The following is an 8168-nucleotide window of genomic DNA, read 5'->3' on the forward strand; positions in this document are numbered from 1 at the left end:
ACACTCCATGAAAGAAAAGGAAGTTTCCTGAATGAAGTCCAAAGCAATGGAATGTGAGGGAGTGGGCTACTAGGAATCAGTTTTAGAAGGAAGGAGAGTAAAAATGGTTGTGCACAGCAGTCTTAAATTACACCACACAGCAGCTTTACCTGATGGATGTATAGTACTGGCACGAAAAAATTATTTTGAGGAGCTAGACGTTGAGAGTACCTGGCTCCATGATAAATTGTTCTGGTGCTAAAGAAAGAAGACATTAATGATTCAGATATCAAATAAGGTCTAATTGGTTCTGATGAAAAAAATACTTTTGTACAAGAGCACAAGTCTTTTAGTAGCTAACTGAAAAATATTCACTAAGAAAGGAAGATAGCTGACTCTTTGTTATCAATTTCCATTGTCTGTTTTGACAACTCACTGTTGCTCAAGTATTAGAAATGATGCGCTGAACTGAAAGTGCATCATTTCTTTGAAAGGTTGGTGTTTTTGGCAAAAATATTCCAAGGACCTCACTTTCCCTGACTGGGAATCGAAACCGGGCCACGGTGGTGAGAGCGCCGAATCCTAGCCACTAGACCACCAGGGAGGGATGGTTTAGTTTGACACTCCATGAAAGAAAAGGAAGTTTCCTGAATGAAGTCCAAAGCAAAGGAATGTGAGAGAGTGGGCTACTAGGAATCAGTTTTAGAAGGAAGGAGAGTAAAAATGGTTGTGCATAGCAGTCTTAAATTACACCACACAGCAGCTTTACCTGATGGATGTATAGTACTGGCACGAAAAAATTATTTTGAGGAGCTAGACGTTGAGAGTCCCTGGCTCCATGATAAATTGTTCTGGTGCTAAAGAAAGAAGACATTAATGACTCAGATATCAAATATGGTCTAATTGGTTCTGATGAAAAAAATACTTTTGTACAAGAGCACAAGTCTTTTAGTAGCTAACTGAAAAATATTCACTAAGAAAGGAAGATAGCTGACTCTTTGTTATCAATTTCCATTGTCTGTTTTGACAACTCACTGTTGCTCAAGTATTAGAAATGATGCGCTGAACTGAAAGTGCATCATTTCTTTGAAAGGTTGGTGTTTTTGGCAAAAATATTCAGAGGACCTCACTTTCCCTGACCGGGAATCGAACCCAGGTCGCGGCGGTGAGAGCGCCGAATCCTAGCCACTATACCACCAGGGAGGGATGGTTTAGTTTGACACTCCATGAAAGAAAAGGAAGTTTCCTGAATGAAGTCCAAAGCAATGGAATGTGAGGGAGTGGGCTACTAGGAATCAGTTTTAGAAGGAAGGAGAGTAAAAATGGTTGTGCATAGCAGTCTTAAATTACACCACACAGCAGCTTTACCTGATGGATGTATAGTACTGGCACGAAAAAATTATTTTGAGGAGCTAGACGTTGAGAGTCCCTGGCTCCATGATAAATTGTTCTGGTGCTAAAGAAAGAAGACATTAATGACTCAGATATCAAATATGGTCTAATTGGTTCTGATGAAAAAAATACTTTTGTACAAGAGCACAAGTCTTTTAGTAGGTAACTGAAAAATATTCACTAAGAAAGGAAGATAGCTGACTCTTTGTTATCAATTTCCATTGTCTGTTTTGACATCTCACTGTTGCTCAAGTATTAGAAATGATGCGCTGAACTGAAAGTGCATAATTTCTTTGAAAGGTTGGTGTTTTTGGCAAAAACATTCCGAGGACCTCACTTTCACTGACCGGGAATCGAACCCGGGCCGCGGCGGTGAGAGCGCCGAATCCTAGCCTCTAGACCACCAGGGAGGGATGGTTTAGTTTGACACTCCATGAAAGAAAAGGAAGTTTCCTGAATGAAGTCCAAAGCAATGGAATGTGAGGGAGTGGGCTACTAGGAATCAGTTTTAGAAGGAAGGAGAGTAAAAATGGTTGTGCATAGCAGTCTTAAATTACACCACACAGCAGCTTTACCTGATGGATGTATAGTACTGGCACGAAAAAATTATTTTGAGGAGCTAGACGTTGAGAGTCCCTGGCTCCATGATAAATTGTTCTGGTGCTAAAGAAAGAAGACATTAATGACTCAGATATCAAATATGGTCTAATTGGTTCTGATGAAAAAAATACTTTTGTACAAGAGCACGTCTTTTAGTAGCTAACTGAAAAATATTCACTAAGAAAGGAAGATAGCTGACTCTTTGTTATCAATTTCCATTGTCTGTTTTGACATCTCACTGTTGCTCAAGTATTAGAAATGATGCGCTGAACTGAAAGTGCATCATTTCTTTGAAAGGTTGGTGTTTTTTGCAAAAACATTCCGAGGACCTCACTTTCACTGACCGGGAATCGAACCCGGGCCGCGGCGGTGAGAGCGCCGAATCCTAGCCTCTAGACCACCAGGGAGGGATGGTTTAGTTTGACACTCCATGAAAGAAAAGGAAGTTTCCTGAATGAAGTCCAAAGCAATGGAATGTGAGGGAGTGGGCTACTAGGAATCAGTTTTAGAAGGAAGGAGAGTAAAAATGGTTGTGCATAGCAGCCTTAAATTACACCACACAGCAGCTTTACCTGATGGATGTATAGTACTGGCACGAAAAAATTATTTTGAGGAGCTAGACGTTGAGAGTCCCTGGCTCCATGATAAATTGTTCTGGTGCTAAAGAAAGAAGACATTAATGACTCAGATATCAAATATGGTCTAATTGGTTCTGATGAAAAAAATACTTTTGTACAAGAGCACGTCTTTTAGTAGCTAACTGAAAAATATTCACTAAGAAAGGAAGATAGCTGACTCTTTGTTATCAATTTCCATTGTCTGTTTTGACATCTCACTGTTGCTCAAGTATTAGAAATGATGCGCTGAACTGAAAGTGCATCATTTCTTTGAAAGGTTGGTGTTTTTGGCAAAAACATTCCGAGGACCTCACTTTCACTGACCGGGAATCGAACCCGGGCCGCGGCGGTGAGAGCGCTGAATCCTAGCCTCTAGACCACCAGGGAGGGATGGTTTAGTTTGACACTCCATGAAAGAAAAGGAAGTTTCCTGAATGAAGTCCAAAGCAATGGAATGTGAGGGAGTGGGCTACTAGGAATCAGTTTTAGAAGGAAGGAGAGTAAAAATGGTTGTGCATAGCAGTCTTAAATTACACCACACAGCAGCTTTACCTGATGGATGTATAGTACTGGCACGAAAAAATTATTTTGAGGAGCTAGACGTTGAGAGTCCCTGGCTCCATGATAAATTGTTCTGGTGCTAAAGAAAGAAGACATTAATGACTCAGATATCAAATATGGTCTAATTGGTTCTGATGAAAAAAATACTTTTGTACAAGAGCACGTCTTTTAGTAGCTAACTGAAAAATATTCACTAAGAAAGGAAGATAGCTGACTCTTTGTTATCAATTTCCATTGTCTGTTTTGACATCTCACTGTTGCTCAAGTATTAGAAATGATGCGCTGAACTGAAAGTGCATCATTTCTTTGAAAGGTTGGTGTTTTTGGCAAAAACATTCCGAGGACCTCACTTTCACTGACCGGGAATCGAACCCGGGCCGCGGCGGTGAGAGCGCTGAATCCTAGCCTCTAGACCATGGTTTAGTTTGACACTCCACGAAAGAAAAGGAAGTTTCCTGAATGAAGTCCAAAGCAATGGAATGTGAGGGAGTGGGCTACTAGGAATCAGTTTTAGAAGGAAGGAGAGTAAAAATGGTTGTGCATAGCAGTCTTAAATTACACCACACAGCAGCTTTACCTGATGGATGTATAGTACTGGCACGAAAAAATTATTTTGAGGAGCTAGACGTTGAGAGTCCCTGGCTCCATGATAAATTGTTCTGGTGCTAAAGAAAGAAGACATTAATGACTCAGATATCAAATATGGTCTAATTGGTTCTGATGAAAAAAAAACTTTTGTACAAGAGCACAAGTCTTTTAGTAGCTAACTGAAAAATATTCACTAAGAAAGGAAGATAGCTGACTCTTTGTTATCAATTTCCATTGTCTGTTTTGACAACTCACTGTTGCTCAAGTATTAGAAATGATGCGCTGAACATAAAGTGCATCATTTCTTTGAAAGGTTGGTGTTTTTGGCAAAAATATTCAGAGGACCTCACTTTCCCTGACCGGGAATCGAACCCGGGCCGCGGCGGTGAGAGCGCCGAATCCTAGCCACTAGACCACCTGGGAGGGATGGTTTAGTTTGACACTCCATGAAAGAAAAGGAAGTTTCCTGAATGAAGTCCAAAGCAATGGAATGTGAGGGAGTGGGCTACTAGGAATCAGTTTTAGAAGGAAGGAGAGTAAAAATGGTTGTGCATAGCAGTCTTAAATTACACCACACAGCAGCTTTACCTGATGGATGTATAGTACTGGCACGAAAAAATTATTTTGAGGAGCTAGACGTTGAGAGTCCCTGGCTCCATGATAAATTGTTCTGGTGCTAAAGAAAGAAGACATTAATGACTCAGATATCAAATATGGTCTAATTGGTTCTGATGAAAAAAATACTTTTGTACAAGAGCACGTCTTTTAGTAGCTAACTGAAAAATATTCACTAAGAAAGGAAGATAGCTGACTCTTTGTTATCAATTTCCATTGTCTGTTTTGACATCTCACTGTTGCTCAAGTATTAGAAATGATGCGCTGAACTGAAAGTGCATCATTTCTTTGAAAGGTTGGTGTTTTTTGCAAAAACATTCCGAGGACCTCACTTTCACTGACCGGGAATCGAACCCGGGCCGCGGCGGTGAGAGCGCCGAATCCTAGCCTCTAGACCACCAGGGAGGGATGGTTTAGTTTGACACTCCATGAAAGAAAAGGAAGTTTCCTGAATGAAGTCCAAAGCAATGGAATGTGAGGGAGTGGGCTACTAGGAATCAGTTTTAGAAGGAAGGAGAGTAAAAATGGTTGTGCATAGCAGCCTTAAATTACACCACACAGCAGCTTTACCTGATGGATGTATAGTACTGGCACGAAAAAATTATTTTGAGGAGCTAGACGTTGAGAGTCCCTGGCTCCATGATAAATTGTTCTGGTGCTAAAGAAAGAAGACATTAATGACTCAGATATCAAATATGGTCTAATTGGTTCTGATGAAAAAAATACTTTTGTACAAGAGCACGTCTTTTAGTAGCTAACTGAAAAATATTCACTAAGAAAGGAAGATAGCTGACTCTTTGTTATCAATTTCCATTGTCTGTTTTGACATCTCACTGTTGCTCAAGTATTAGAAATGATGCGCTGAACTGAAAGTGCATCATTTCTTTGAAAGGTTGGTGTTTTTGGCAAAAACATTCCGAGGACCTCACTTTCACTGACCGGGAATCGAACCCGGGCCGCGGCGGTGAGAGCGCTGAATCCTAGCCTCTAGACCACCAGGGAGGGATGGTTTAGTTTGACACTCCATGAAAGAAAAGGAAGTTTCCTGAATGAAGTCCAAAGCAATGGAATGTGAGGGAGTGGGCTACTAGGAATCAGTTTTAGAAGGAAGGAGAGTAAAAATGGTTGTGCATAGCAGTCTTAAATTACACCACACAGCAGCTTTACCTGATGGATGTATAGTACTGGCACGAAAAAATTATTTTGAGGAGCTAGACGTTGAGAGTCCCTGGCTCCATGATAAATTGTTCTGGTGCTAAAGAAAGAAGACATTAATGACTCAGATATCAAATATGGTCTAATTGGTTCTGATGAAAAAAATACTTTTGTACAAGAGCACGTCTTTTAGTAGCTAACTGAAAAATATTCACTAAGAAAGGAAGATAGCTGACTCTTTGTTATCAATTTCCATTGTCTGTTTTGACATCTCACTGTTGCTCAAGTATTAGAAATGATGCGCTGAACTGAAAGTGCATCATTTCTTTGAAAGGTTGGTGTTTTTGGCAAAAACATTCCGAGGACCTCACTTTCACTGACCGGGAATCGAACCCGGGCCGCGGCGGTGAGAGCGCTGAATCCTAGCCTCTAGACCATGGTTTAGTTTGACACTCCATGAAAGAAAAGGAAGTTTCCTGAATGAAGTCCAAAGCAATGGAATGTGAGGGAGTGGGCTACTAGGAATCAGTTTTAGAAGGAAGGAGAGTAAAAATGGTTGTGCATAGCAGTCTTAAATTACACCACACAGCAGCTTTACCTGATGGATGTATAGTACTGGCACGAAAAAATTATTTTGAGGAGCTAGACGTTGAGAGTCCCTGGCTCCATGATAAATTGTTCTGGTGCTAAAGAAAGAAGACATTAATGACTCAGATATCAAATATGGTCTAATTGGTTCTGATGAAAAAAAAACTTTTGTACAAGAGCACAAGTCTTTTAGTAGCTAACTGAAAAATATTCACTAAGAAAGGAAGATAGCTGACTCTTTGTTATCAATTTCCATTGTCTGTTTTGACAACTCACTGTTGCTCAAGTATTAGAAATGATGCGCTGAACATAAAGTGCATCATTTCTTTGAAAGGTTGGTGTTTTTGGCAAAAATATTCAGAGGACCTCACTTTCCCTGACCGGGAATCGAACCCGGGCCGCGGCGGTGAGAGCGCCGAATCCTAGCCACTAGACCACCTGGGAGGGATGGTTTAGTTTGACACTCCATGAAAGAAAAGGAAGTTTCCTGAATGAAGTCCAAAGCAATGGAATGTGAGGGAGTGGGCTACTAGGAATCAGTTTTAGAAGGAAGGAGAGTAAAAATGGTTGTGCATAGCAGTCTTAAATTACACCACACAGCAGCTTTACCTGATGGATGTATAGTACTGGCACGAAAAAATTATTTTGAGGAGCTAGACGTTGAGAGTCCCTGGCTCCATGATAAATTGTTCTGGTGCTAAAGAAAGAAGACATTAATGACTCAGATATCAAATAAGGTCTAATTGGTTCTGATGAAAAAAATACTTTTGTACAAGAGCACAAGTCTTTTAGTAGCTAACTGAAAAATATTCACTAAGAAAGGAAGATAGCTGACTCTTTGTTATCAATTTCCATTGTCTGTTTTGACAACTCACTGTTGCTCAAGTATTAGAAATGATGCGCTGAACGGAAAGTGCATCATTTCTTTGAAAGGTTGGTGTTTTTGGCAAAAATATTCCGAGGACCTCACTTTCCCTGACCGGGAATCGAACCCGGGCCGCGGCGGTGAGAGCGCCGAATCCTAGCCACTAGACCACCTGGGAGGGATGGTTTAGTTTGACACTCCATGAAAGAAAAGGAAGTTTCCTGAATGAAGTCCAAAGCAATGGAATGTGAGGGAGTGGGCTACTAGGAATCAGTTTTAGAAGGAAGGAGAGTAAAAATGGTTGTGCATAGCAGTCTTAAATTACACCACACAGCAGCTTTACCTGATGGATGTATAGTACTGGCACGAAAAAATTATTTTGAGGAGCTAGACGTTGAGAGTCCCTGGCTCCATGATAAATTGTTCTGGTGCTAAAGAAAGAAGACATTAATGACTCAGATATCAAATATGGTCTAATTGGTTCTGATGAAAAAAATACTTTTGTACAAGAGCACAAGTCTTTTAGTAGCTAACTGAAAAATATTCACTAAGAAAGGAAGATAGCTGACTCTTTGTTATCAATTTCCATTGTCTGTTTTGACAACTCACTGTTGCTCAAGTATTAGAAATGATGCGCTGAACTGAAAGTGCATCATTTCTTTGAAAGGTTGGTGTTTTTGGCAAAAATATTCAGAGGACCTCACTTGCCCTGACCAGGAATTGAACCAGGGCGGCGGCGGTGAGAGCGCCGAATCCTAGCCACTAGACCACCAGGGAGGGATGGTTTAGTTTGACACTCCATGAAAGAAAAGGAAGTTTCCTGAATGAAGTCCAAAGCAATGGAATGTGAGGGAGTGGGCTACTAGGAATCAGTTTTAGAAGGAAGTAGAGTAAAAATGGCTGTGCATAGCAGTCTTAAATTACACCACACAGCAGCTTTACCTGATGGATGTATAGTACTGGAACAAAAAAATTATTTTGAGGAGCTAGACGTTGAGTGTCCCTGGCTCCATGATAAATTGTTCTCGTGCTAAAGAAAGAAGACATTAATGATTCAGATATCAAATATGGTCTAATTGGTTCTGATGAAAAAAATACTTTTGTACAAGAGCACAAGTCTTTTAGTAGGTAACTGAAAAATATTCACTAAGAAAGGAAGATAGCTGACTCTTTGTTATCAATTTCCATTGTCTGTTTTGACATCTCAC

Source organism: Taudactylus pleione, unplaced genomic scaffold (genome assembly GCF_031769625.1).
Source record: "Taudactylus pleione unplaced genomic scaffold, aTauple2 ptg001386l, whole genome shotgun sequence".
Lineage (NCBI taxonomy): Eukaryota > Metazoa > Chordata > Amphibia > Anura > Myobatrachidae > Taudactylus > Taudactylus pleione.